General features: G+C 47.9%; 1 non-coding gene across 1 annotated transcript; it reads right to left on the bottom strand.

Moving 5' to 3' along the window:
* Positions 1 to 4,793: 4,793 nt before the first annotated feature.
* TRNAT-CGU lies at positions 4,794 to 4,867 on the bottom strand. The gene has a single exon. It is a non-coding gene; the product is annotated as a tRNA-Thr (tRNA).
* Positions 4,868 to 13,886: the final 9,019 nt, after the last annotated feature.

The following is a 13,886-nucleotide window of genomic DNA, read 5'->3' as shown; positions in this document are numbered from 1 at the left end:
CACTTCACTTCACTTCAGAAGTACAGTTGTGTGGCAATTAAATGATGACTGCAAAGTTTCATAAAAGCAAAGAACGCTAAACCAATAGTGTGGGAAATATGGATGTATCTGAGAAAATGGCTTAGAATGAAGAAAGACAAAACTGATCAGTCGAGAGAACAGGCACTGTTTTCCCCCTGGTTTGGAGCTTCTCTCACAACTACTGGAATAGAAAAGCTAAGTAAAATAGGGTTCTATTGTTCCAAAGGAGATTGAAGTGAGGCCCATTTCTCCTGATAGAATTAAATCTTAATGTCAGGAGTGGGATTTGAAACCATGTCTCTATACAGAGACTAGAACACCCAAGAGATAGGAAAAAAGAGTCTTTAAACTAGCACTTTAGACCAATCCACCCGCCTAATGCTAAAAATAACATGACTTATCAACCCTAGTTTCATTAATATTTGATGATTGCTTTAGGAAGGTCGAGATGGCACATCTCTTTCAACTTCTAGAGACCTTCCACAGCACAGCTGATTTTAGACACACTCACCTGGACCTAAAGTTACAAGTTTACTGGAGCTCCATGAGTTCTGCGGTGTTATAATCTCCCTGCTCTCATTTTAAGTGAACAAAATATGGGTGCTAGCATTCTGAGACAGTAATGGTGAACTCTCAAGATCCTGCCCTGGGGGCCAGATAGTTAAGCAACCAGCACTCACAACCTCTAGCCATGATAGCATCCCATCTGGCAACAACTCACTGCTCAATAGCTAAGGTGTGAATCCTCATTTCTTTGTTGTTCTGTCACTGTAGGCCCCACTTTCCTATTGCTGTCTGTATAATTCTCTGTCTGGTCTGTGTTGTTTCTATCTGCTGTATAATTAATTTGTTGGGTGTAAACCAATTAAGGCTGGATGGGTTATAATTGGTTAGATAATCATGTTACAGTATGTAGGAGGTTGGTTAGTTACATTTCAGTAAAATGATTAGCTAAGGTATAGCTAAGCAGAACTCCAGTTTTACTATATAGATTGCAGTCAATCAGAAAGTAAAGGGGGGAATGGGATGAGAGTAGGGGAACTGGAATTATGTTTTGCTAAGAGGGGAATAGGAACAAGGACACAGACAAGCCTCTGTGGTGTCAGAGCTGGGAAGGGGGATACAAAGGAAGGAAATTGGAATCATTGCTTGCTGGACGTGTACCCCAATAAACATTGAATTATTTGCACCTTTGAACTTCAGGTATTGCTGCTCTGTGGTCATGCAAGAAGGGCCAGGTAATGGGAGGGTGATGGAATTAACCCTTTAACTAGTACGTTTTTCAGGGTATAAAAAACCCCAGAGCCAGTATAATTAAGCTGACCTAAGCCATGGTTAGATAGTGCTAAATGAAAGGAACAGATTGTTCTGTCAAGTAGCTATTACAGGATGGAAAACCCCTCCCCTCACTGTAGCAACTGGTCTACTCCACAGTGCTACAGCAGCATTTTAAGTGTAGAAAGCCTCAGAGCCCAGATCTGGCTCCATGGAGGCTCAGGCACTAAGACAACAGCAATGACATATACTAATGTTTCCATAGCTAGCAGGATTTGAACCTGCATGAGGAAACCCCAATGGATTCTAATCCATCATCTTAACCACTTGAGGTACGGATGTTTCCCTACACAATGTTTCTGTTCTCACAGACTTGTCACTTCAAATTGCTCAGACCAGCTTCCCCAGCACACTCACAGCTGTGCATTAGTGTAAATGTGTCCATGGTGAACAGCAAGAGTTCCTGCCCATTTCCCTTCCAACTGGAGCATGATTAGAAGTGTGTTTGTGGCTAATGACATTGCTATAGACTGTTGTTCATTCCCCCACACTGATAATTCAGACAGTCCCTTTTCCCTATTCAATCTCCACTTATCATTCCAATAGCCGGGGGCAGGATTTCTCTGGGGCACTGAAATGTTTCAGGGGTTGGTGTGTGAGCTCAGCCTTGCATTCCACCCTTGATGTTTCATGGACTAACAGCAGCAGCAGAAAGAAAGAGCCGAGCCAATATCTCCCTGGCAGGAATGAATGCAGGTGCCACGTCCCCTCTGTCTGACCATTGCCATTGCAGGAGAGAAGGGTTCACTGGCATCAAATGCCCTGGCTCAGACAAGAGACAGGGGGAGGTTTTGCTGTTCATGGATCTGTGCAAAGGAAATTGTGTCTCTGTGAAGTGAGGCGGGAATGAAACGCCCACATGGTGGCCCCATGCCCTAAGAATGTGAGCGATGGACTCTGGCTGAGAAATGATTTAACAGGAATTTGTATCATGTATTGCCCTGATTAAAATCTATGGCTGTAAGGCAGCCACTGTTGTTAGTACTTGAACCTGCATGGAGACACTCGAGTGCAGTGGTGAGCTGGAGCCGGTTCCCACAGGTTCCCAAAAACCGGTTACTAAAATTAGACCTCTGTGGAGAACTGGTTGTTAAAGGGCCATGGAGGTGGACAAAGAACTCCAGTCCGTGAGCCAGACCATCCTGTTGCTCCCAGGATTCCCAGCTGTGGAGGCTGAGGCTTCCTGGGCTCTCCTCTGCTTCCCTCCAGCTGCCAGCGTGGCCAGCTGCCGGCACCAGCTGCGGCAGTTCAGCTGAGCTCGAGAGTCGTCCTGCGCCGCTTTTTGAGAGGCCCAGGCAAGGTGTGTGGGGGTCCCGCTGCAAGCTCCAGGCTGGGCAGAGGGGAGGGGAGGGAGGGGGCACAGTGGGCAATGACCAGGCCATGCAGCGGCCCTGGCACCACGCGGATGGTCTCTTCCGGGACCCTCCAACTGCTTCCCCCACCCCAAGAGCTGCCCAGCATGGCCACGCAGGTCTGGGCAGCTCAGCTTACCTCTGGGCTGCCGACAAGGTAAGGGGACTGCAAGCTCTGGGGCTGTTGAGGGGGGGGTGGGCTAAGTGGGGCAATTTGCCACTGGGCCACTCTGGCCCCACGAGGATGGTCTCCCCCCAGACACCCACCCCCAGCAGAGCTGCAGCATGGCCAGTCAGCTGGGCAGCTCAGCTGAGCTCCTGAGTTGTCCTGCTGCTTTGAGCTGCTGGCAAGGTAAGGGAGGAGGGGGCTGCAAGATCTAGGGTTGCCGGGGGGCAAGTGGGGTAAATTGCCCCAAGCCCTGCAGGGGCTCCCAGCCCCACGGGTATGTCTCCCCTCCCCCAGCCCCTCCTCCACTCCCCCCCCCTTAAATCAGAACTTTTTATAGGGAACCGGTTGTTAAGATTTTGGCAGCGGGTGTCAAGTCCATTGCCTTAATCAGAGGTAGTCGATACTTTATCAAGATCCAAATTTCTTGGTCAAGATCTAGTCAATGTCTAGATGCCAAGAGTAATATAGTACACTGATGATAATAAGAAGAATATAGAAAGATTTTTGCAGTCACTATGGGCATAACTATGCTGATTGTTTTGTGTTTCACTCTTTACTATTTGACCACCACCATCGCCTTTCCCTTTAGTCTTGTAGTTTACCAAGGGTAAAACTAAACATCTCTTCAGATACAAGGGAGTGTTTGTGTTCAGTCCTGTTAGCTACACAGGGGTTTGATGTAGCTGCTTTCAATCCTCCGGCTTTGCCGGGATAAGTAACATTTCAGGGTGTCACTGAACTGAAGGAGGGAGATCATTTTTTGACAGGTTATGCCTCCTCTTAAAGGTGTTTGTCTGGCTGGCAGCCCTGGTTCCCAGGTCTCTCTTGAGGGAAGAAAGTTTCTGTGCAAAACACCAAAACTTTTAACAGAGAGGAGGGAAAGGCGATGGCCACATGGTGGGGCCAGTATGTACCACAACATGGTTCTTTTATGTGGGATGACTCTGAACATTGACTGATCTCCACTCCCTTGGATTTGAAGAGATGTTTAGTTGTGCACTTAGGAACCTATAAGGCTGAAGCAATTTTATGGATGGTGACACTACGATTGAAGGGTTTTTTAATGTTGTAGAAATTGTTAAAAACACTTAGCTTAAACTGGAACTGCCTGTTATTAAAGGCTGGTTTCCCCACGTCAGTTCCATAAGCTCTGCCAGAAACACCCTGGGTTCTCTCCTGCCTCGGTGGGAACTGGAGGGAATCGTCCCCTGCTGCCCTTGGCTCTAGGCTGATTTTTCTGGGGAGGGGACATGGAATTGATTTGTTCGCTGTTGAGAAGGGAGCCGGGCCAGTTCTCAGGGAACCAGAACTCCCAGCATCTTCCCAGCCCAACCCAGGCTGCTGCCCTGTCCCAGCCTGTTCCCCTGGGGCCCCTGCATGTTTGACTCTAAAGCAGGCTGGGAGCAGCAGCTGAGGCAGAGGACAGCCTGGGCCGGGCAGATCGAAGGAGTTTAACAAGCAAAAAATGTAAAATGGCAGTGGAGTATTACCTTGGACTCGACGGCATTTCTCCATTGGTCTGTCTGCTTTAGGGCAGGGACAATAACACGTCCTGCTGCATTCGTTATTTCAAAAGGCAATTTAGGATTTTCATTCTCACACACGATGCACAAAGCAGGACTCAACCTTTGGCGTAAACTAAACAAGCTGCTCACAGATTCTGGCAGCCACAATGAGCATTTGGGTGAGAGCTCAGACCTGCCCCTGTCCCAGAGGGAGAGTGTCATCTGTGTGGGGACTGGACCACTGACCTACCCGCTCCTAATTCCCAAACTTTCAGTAACTCTATTATCAGTGCCTGTGAGTGTTATTTAAACCATAAGAAAAACCACACTGGGCTAGACCAAAGCCCATCTAGCTCTGAATCCTGTCTTCTGACAGTAGCCAAAAACAGGTGCCCCAACAACCAGTCAACAAGGCACCACTGGGAGTTGAACCCAGGATCTCCTGTTTACGAAACAGATGCTTTAGCCAGCTAAGCCATGGCTCCTGTGGGTGATTAAAACCCACAATCTGCCCACACCTGACTCCCTGCCATCGTCACCAGGGCCTGACAAGCTTTGTTTGTGTTTGGATTCTGCAAAGCAGAGGAGCAGGTGATGTTGTCCTTACAAGTTGTGTGTGAGTGAATCTTTGGCCAGGTCTGCACTACAAAGTTGTTTCAGCAGAATTATATTGCTCAGGTTTGTAAAAAACACACAAGTCTACCTCGGTCAGCAGCTTGTGGCTGGTGTACACACTGCAATGGCATGTCTGGCGACAAAACTGCCCTGTTTTGCTGACAAAATAAAACAACTTCGATGAGAGGTCTAGAGCTTTTTGCAGCAAACTTAAAGTGACAGAGTAGACGCTGCTGTTCATTATATCACCATAACTGGCCTCCTCCAGTATCCCACAATGGCCGCCATGAACTCGCCTGCCCTGCATTCCTGCTACAGAGCCATGGGCCCCTCCCCTTTCATTGCTCTGGGAAGTTCTGACAGCTGAGCCTGCTGCTCTGCTCTGGCAGCCAGGAGCAAATCACTGCCGTGGAATGCTGCTCTCTCCCGCACTGCGAACACAGAGCAGGGTGGCGGGAGCTTCCTTACAGTGTGGGGGGGCCACTGGCATCCGAACTGTGACACGCCCAGGACACCCCTTCCCTCGAGGAGGCTCTTACCTTCTAAACAGGGATGGCTGTTTTCTAGTAAAATCAGGAAAAGGGAAGGAGAAAACTCGACAGAAGTTCCTTCCGGCACTCACATACGTGAACCCGAATATTTTCTCAGTCCTCAAAGAGAGACCTTGAGAAAGAGACTTGCTGAAGCAAAGCCACAGGGGTCTCTGAGGTTTCCCTGGCCCCTCACTCCTGTCCTGCCTGGCTGATGTCAGCATCTCTCTGTGAGGTCACCACCTCCCCACCACCTTTGACCAATAGTCTGAGGTCCTGCAAAAGGCCTTTGTGATGTCACTGCCACATCCCTCCCTTGCTGTGCTAATGTCCTGCCCCTGGCCAGGCACTTTGGAGGTTTGAGCTACTCCTGTGGATCACCCCACTCAAGGAGTGTTCATTCTAGGCAGCAAGCCAGCTAGACAGTAAAACATCAGATGCTGCTCCCAATGCTACACTCAGTTTTTCAGAAATTAGTCGACTTTATGTCCTGAAGAGACCATTAGAGCATCTAATCTGAACCCCTGCATATCACAGGCCTCCTGTATGACACAATAGCTACTTTTGGGGCAAACACATTCCAGAAAGGCATCTAGTCTTCATTGAATGACATCAGGAGATGGCGAATCCACCACTTTCCTTGGTAGCTTGTTCCTGTGGTGAATCATCCTCGCTGTTGAAATTTTGTGCCTTATTTGTAATATGAATTTGTCTCTTTTCACCTTCCAGCCATTGTGTCTTGTTATACTTTTCTCTGCTAGATTCAAGAGCCCTTTAATAGCCAATATTTTCTCTCCATTAAGGCACTTCAATGAAGTCACCTTTCAATCTTCTTTTGATAAGCTAAACAGGTTGAGCTCTTTCAGTAGCTCACTAGAAGGCATTTTTATCCACCCCTCAGAACATTTGGTGGCTCTTTGCTGCCCCAGCTCCAATTTCACTACATGTTTTTCAAATGAGGACACCAAAACTGGAGGCAGTATTCCAATATCAGTCTCACTGATGTCATGTCTCCTCCTGTGATGTTATTGACATAATCTGTAACTCTATAGATCACCGTTGCGACCACTGTTCTGTGTTTGCAGTCAATATTGTAGGAAGGTTGTCGTGTAAGGGGTCTATGGAGAGATTCTGATTGGCTGATTACAATGATGCTATCTCTATATGTGTATCATTTTTGTAGTTGACGTTATGAATATTGGCTCTATGCTGCCCATTTTTCAAACTTGTGCTATGCTTCTGGGGAACACCCCAGCCAGACAAGTTGGTGTCAGTTCTGCCTAACTTGCTTGACGGCTCATTAAGGAACATGAGCTGTACAACTGACCCATTGAGAGAAGGCAGATATCCCTTGTGACTTAGCAAGGTATGCAGGGACCTGCCTATGGACAGAACTCGAAGGTTTTTCTATGCCAGGTGCTGGATAGAGTGTCCTTGGGACAAAGAAAGCAAAGATCACGTGGCAAGAGACTATAAAAGGCTGATGCTTCATCTCCATCTTGTCTCCAGTCCTGCTTCATACCCCTGGAGGGACTTGCTACAAACTGAAGCTCTGTACAAAGGACTGAATGACCCATCCCAGCTGTGGATGGACTTCAGAGACTTGATTTCAACCTGTAAAGTTTGCAGAGGAAGGTGTACGGTTCTGTCCACAATGGCTGAGAAATGTCAGGTAATTGTTGCCTTCCGTAACTTCCACGGGAGCCCAGCACAGACAGTCTGGAGAAAGCGGCAGAAGCTATGTGGCTCTGTTCACCCCAGAGCCTCACGGGGAGAATCTAGAGAAAGGGGAGTCATTCTTCACCTGCGCTCCCATAAGAGCTGCTAGGACTCCTTCCTTTTCTACACTCTCCCTCCCAGCAAGAAATGTTATCAAGGACCAGCGTTAGGGGAACTGGTGCCCTGGGCAAAATGTGTACTTAGGCACTTCCCCATCACCCCTGGACCATCCCCCTCCCCCTTTACCGCTAGCTCCTGCACTCCCAACCCTTGTGCCTCTTTCACCCCAACTCCTGCCCCCTCCTGTGCCCTAAGCCCTACGCTGTGTCCCCTTTGCCCTTAACTCCCACACTCCCCTCCTGTGCCACCAGCCTTTGCCCCTCTCCTGCACCCTCTTCACCCCTAATCCCTGCACCCCCTTCTGCACCCATGTGAGGACACTGACCTGTGTGCATGGAGCAGCTGGCATTGCTGCCCGCTCCTCCCTGGAACGCTGCTCCTCCGGGCACCCCTAGGGGCTGTGGGGGTGAGAAGCGACATCATCCGAGCTCCCTGCATCCAGGTCACTTTCCTCAGCCAGGCTGCATAAGGGGAGGGCAGAGAGCAGCAGCTTCTGATGCTCCCCTCACAGCACAGCCCAGGTGGGGAAAGTGACCAGGACGCATGGAGCACATAGTGTTGCTTCTCACTCCCCACAACCCTCTATGGGGCCACGGAGGAACATTGGGGCATGGGAGAGCAGTGAGCACCTTCGCACTGGCACATGGTGCCCTTTGACCACCTGGAGCCCTGGACGGCTGATGGGGAGCCCCATCCCTAAGGCCAGCCAGGCTCCCCAGCATGAACAGCAGAGAACACAGGGAGACGGGCCACACACTGAGCAGTAGTAGCCTGGGTGGCTCGTAATGGAGGCTCGGGGGGTGGAGCTCAGCCTCCCCAAACCTTGCGTCGCCAAGGGGGCAGTGGGGCCCATGACTAGGGGCCCTGGCCAAATTGGGCCCCCCTGGAAAAGTCTCCCCCATGTCAGCCCCAGGGCTAGAGGAGCTCCCACTCCCTGCTATGGTCCAGGAACTGCAGAGGGGCACAGAGCTTCTCTGGTCTTGAGGCCACAGTGGTGCAGGGGTAAAGGAGTGATGGGGTGGGACCAGTGGGGGAAGGGCTGGAACAGAGGTGACCTAGTGGATGGGGCCATGAGTGGAAGGGCAGAAGGGGGAAGATCCACAGGCAGAAGGGGGGGCATGGTTCCGGTGCTGGGGTCCCTGCACTTGTTCTCCCTTTCCCTGGGCTTTGGCATCACTAACCCCTGATTAGCGAGTAGGCTTCAGTGCTCCCCAAAATTTGGAGTGTGACTCCTAGGGGGATAGAGAGGAACAGTCATGGGGGCACCTCAGGGCCCAAGCCAGCCCCCATGGAGGGAGCAGCACTGAGCCCCATTCTGTCCCAGCTTTTCCTCAACCCCACCCTCAGCCTGGGCCTTTGGCTTGCAGCTGAGCCTTGACCCCCTTCAACGTTGTCTGCACCCCTCTCCACAGCAAGCAACAGCCCCACTCCCAGCCGTGGTTTTCGACTGTGGCTTCTGAGGGGCCACAGACATGGATAAGAGGTCACAGTGTGAAATGTTTGGTGACCACTGGTTTAGGATGATGTCCTCAATCACTTCTATACAGTCCAATAAAAGCTATTCCTCACCCACCTACCCCTCCATCAGGAGGGACTAGGTATGTTCTGCTGCCCTTCACTCATGCAGGAAGGATAGTAACATTTCATATCACTCAGTGCTAAAGTGATTTGTAACCTGCCACAACTGGCCATTTTGGGGAAGCGGCCCCATCATGCTGCATAGCTAGGCAGAGTAGGTGTGTCTATGCAAACGCGGTCTGTTCCTGAAGTCTTTCCCCCAGCTGCTCACTAGCTGTGAAGGGGGAGCTCATTTAACCCCTGCTTCTGCTTAGTGTTTAAAAGCTCCATATTGTCCCTATCACTGCCGGCCTTAGATTTCTCCTCCTGTCTCTTTTCAACAGGTCAGATGTGGTAGCCAAGAGGTTAAGGTGATGGACTGCTAATCTAGTGTGCTCTGCACACATGGGTTCAAATCCCATCCTCCTCATATGCTTTTTGTCTTCACCCCTCCTTTATAGACAACCATCTCCCCTTTGGTACAATGACAGATCAAACAATAATGCTTCTTGCAAACAAAAACCTTCTCAGAAACTCAGACAACCCTCTCTCCTCCCCCTCCCTGGCTTTAAATAAAATGTCTAAATCTCAGATTTCTAAAAAAATAATTCTCTAGTTCTGTATTTCTTAGTTTTTATCTCAAAAGGTAACATCCTCATAATCTCCCCCAAACACCCTGGGACCTCCTCAAATTATAAAAATACCCCATTTCTCAGCAAGGCCACGACAGTGACCCACAGCTAGAATGTCTAGGGCAAGCTGTCCTGAGGAAGGCAACTCAAACATTTTCTCACTGCTTCCCTTGGCAAGGTCTGACTGGGAAAAGAAAATCCCCAAACTGAAAATTTTCTGCTGAAAAACCAATACTAGTTTGTTTGAGGACTTTGATTTGTATGTATTATTGTTATTCTCTTCTGATTTATCTCATTTCAGTCTTTGTCCTCCAGATGTGTTTCCAGCTGTTGAGTTGTGGGGGAGAGAGGCCAATTCATAATGTCTCTACTTCCCTTTCATAGTTTCTTCCAACTTGCTAGGAAGTACCTTTGCTATGACATGAGTCAAGCACTGTCCATTGTCTCTGTGCTATCTCGGAGAAGTCTGCATTGTACACGGTTCCTGGAATAGTCCTTGGGAGTGTGCATACCTTCTATGGGCCAGCAGCGAGTCTGGCTCCTCCATTGTCACACCTGAAAGGCTGGTGGGGGGCATTTCCCAACCTCATAACATATGTCTGTAATGTACACAGAGCAAACTTCATAACTTCTGAAACCAATGTGAGCCCATAGAATGCAAGAAGACATTAATGTTCAATAGATGAACAGTTCAAGATTTTTAAAATGATCCCTCACCAGGCAGACTTTGTTCAAAACGTATCATCACTATATGAGAGTGGTGAATATGGGGCTTGCAGGGTGCTGCTTTGAGCACAGCTTGCCACTCCTGGGCTTCCATTGCAATGGGAACGGACCCTTAGAGTCCACCTCTCCTGGGATAAAGATGGCAGGATGGCTGGCCTGGGTCATCTGACTTGGGCTCATTATGCTAAGGCTGAGAGGCTAAAAACTGGGGTGCAGATATTTGTGTTCACACTGAAGCCTGGGTTCAGAAACCATCGCTCCTCGTGGGGTCTCAGGGGTTGGGCTCAAGTCCATATGTCTGCACTGTCATTTTATAGTCTTGCAGTCCCAGCCCCATAAGCCTGAGTCAGCTGACCCGGGCTTTGAGATAGGTGCCCTGGGTGTGTTAATCACAGTGTAGACATAATGTTAGGGTACATCTCCAGTGCAATGAAACAGCCAGGGCAGGCCTGTGTTGGAGTAATCAGGGCAATGTGGCTTGGGCTGTAAAGGTGCAGTGTACGTGTCACGGCTCAGGCTCAGTACCCTGCTCTAGGAGCCAAGAAGATTGGGAGGGAGTTTAGCAAGTGGAAATGGTAAAACCGCAGGGAAGTCTTACCCTGGACTCATGTCAGTTCTCCATTGGTCTGTCTGCTTTTGGGGCAGGGATAATAACTCTCAGTGGTGTCTTGTTGAGTGGCTTTTGGGGCACCTGCTCTTGGCTGCTGTCAGAAGACAAGATTCAGAGCTAGATGGTCCTTTGGTCTAGCCCAGTGTGGTTTTTCTTATGGTTTAAATTACACTCCAGGCACTGATAATAGAGTTACTGAAAGTTTAGAAGTTAGCAGCTGGTAGGTCGTGGATGACCCCCCGCCCCTGGGGCAGGGACAGGGGCAGGTCTGGGCTCTCACACCAAGAGCTCTTTGTGGCTGCCAGAATCTATGGGCGGCTCATTTAGGTTACACTGAGTGTTAAGTCCTGCTTTGTGCACCATGTATGAGAATGAAAATCCTAAACTGCCCTTTGAAATAACGAATGCAGCAGGACGTGTTATTGTCCCTGCCCCAAAGCAGACAGACCAACCGAGAAATGCCATTGAATCCAGGGTAATACTCAGTGGTTTCCCCAGGAATTGAAATTAGGGGGGGTGTTTGAATTTACAGGAAGGGTGTCAGGTCCAATGAGATAAATAAAAGAGATATGAATAAAGTAAATGTTTTGTTAGGATTATGCAAATTTAACATAAGGATAATGCAATTTACACCAAAACACATAACAGATCTAGATTTCTAAAAAAAAATAATTAAAAAAATGTATTTAATTTAAACTGACTTTTGAAAAGTAAGCCATCATGGGATAAGAGGGCAGTCCTCTCATGGATCAGTAACTGGTTAAAAGATGGGAAACAAAGGATAGGAATAAATTATCAGTTTTCAGAATGGAGAGAGATAAATAGTGGTATCCTTGAGGGGTCAGTTCGAGGACCAGTACTGTTCAACATATTCATCTGGAAAAATGGGTAAACAGTGAGGTGGCAAAATTTGCAGATAATGCAGAACTATTCAAGATAGTTAAGTCCCAGGCAGACTGCGAAGAGCTACAAAAGGATCTCACAAAACTGGGTGACTGGGCAACAAATGGCAAATTAAATTCAATGTTGATAAATGCAAAGTAATGCACATGGGAAAGCAATTTCAACTACACATACAAAATGATGGTATCTGAATTAGCTGTTAACACTCATGAAAGGGATCTTGGAGTCATTGTGGATAGTTCTCTGAAACATCCACTCAATGTGCAGCAGCAGTCACAAAAGCAAACAATGTTGGGAATCATTAAGAAAGGGATAGATAATAAGACAGAAAATATCACATTGCCTCGATATAAATCCATGGTACGCCCACACCTTGCATACTGTGTGCAGATCTGGTCACTCGTCCTAAAAATATATATATTGGAATTGGAAAAGGTACAGATATGGGCAACTAAAATGATCAGGCGTATGAAACAGGAGGAGAGATAAAATGACTGGGAATTTTCAGCTTAGAAAAGAGGTGACTAATGGGGATATGGCAGAGGTCTACAAAATCCTGACTGGTGCGAAGAAAGTGAATAAGGAAATTTTATTTAATCTTTCACATAACAGAAGAACTAGCAGTCACCCAATAAAATTAATAGGCAGCAGGTTTTAAAAAAAACAAAAGGAAGTACTTCTTCACACAATATAAGGTCAACCCAGGGAACTCTTTGCCAGGGGATGCTGTGATGACCAAAACTATAACAGGATTATAAAAAGAACTAGATAAATTCCTGGAGAACAGGTCCATCTGTGGCTATTAGCCAGGATGGGGAGGGATGCAATACCATGCTCTGAGTGTCCCTAGCCTGTTTGCCAGAAGCTGGGAATGGGCAACAGGGGATGGTCACTTGATGATTACTTGTTCTGTTCATTCCCTCTGAAGCACCTGGCATTGGCCATTGTTATAAGACAGGGTACTGGGCTATATGGATCATTGGTCTGATCCAGTATGACCATTCTTATGTAAAAATTAATGATAATAATAAAAATGTTTAGTACAGAAACTCCCCAATATAATGACCTCCCAAGATAGCAACAATGTGAGATAACAACCTGGGCAAATAATGCATTTTAAAAATCTTGGCCTACTAGGAAACATATTTATATAAGTTTCCATTCCCAGTCACAAATCTAGCATTCAGGAGCAAAGTGACTAAAATATAGTCCAACAAACAAATGTTTATTTAACATGCCCCTCACTTTTCCCTCCACCGCACTCCACTCACCGGTGTTGTCCTTGGTCAGTGGAGACTCAGAGCTCAGAGTTCAGAGTGCACGTGAGTACACCTGCCAGGTGGGGGACAAGAAGGCACTTTGCTTGTTCCTCCAGCTGCTCACTGTTCGCTCTGGCCACATCTGTTTGTTGTACCACCGTTCACTCCACCACTCTGTTGCCAATGGCCCTGCACAGTCACCTTTGGCTGCCACCTGCCACTGTGACCTCTGCAAGTTGGTCTTTTGAGGTTCCACCAGCTCTCAGTGATTTCAGCTGAGCTCTCAGTGCGGGAACCTCGCTCGCTGATAGTGCAGTCTGGGTTGTCTCTTACACAAAAACACTGTACACACAGGAACACTGTCCCCACAACAGGACTAAGCACTTAGACCTGATTGTCAGTGATTTCAGCTGCAGTGGTCAGTTAACAGAACAAAAGACTATCTATGGAGCCTAATCAGCTCTGTCTTTAAATAGTGGAGAGGGACAGGTCCCCACCCTCTCTCTTGATGTCTTCAAATCATCACAGGCTACAGTTCTACTGCCCTTTACTCAAACAATAAGAACAACATTTCATCCCCTATTCCCCCCACATTCAAGTAGTTTGTAACCCAACCCCATCCAAAATCTATCACTTGGACAACACAGCTCTGTTTGCTGGATACCTAGGTAGATTAGGTGTGAATGAAAATATAATCTAGCCCTGAAGCCTTTCCCTGCAGCCCCAGCTCATCACTAGCTGTCAGGGAGAGCTCATTTAGACTTTGCTTACAAATCATCATTTGAAATTAATAGGTTGGCCAACACCACCGAAATGAATGCACTGGCATCATA

This window comes from Gopherus evgoodei, chromosome 9 (genome assembly GCF_007399415.2).
Source record: "Gopherus evgoodei ecotype Sinaloan lineage chromosome 9, rGopEvg1_v1.p, whole genome shotgun sequence".
Taxonomy (NCBI): Eukaryota; Metazoa; Chordata; order Testudines; family Testudinidae; genus Gopherus; species Gopherus evgoodei.
Note: the sequence above shows the minus strand (reverse complement) of the source record. Positions and strands in the feature narration are given on the sequence as shown.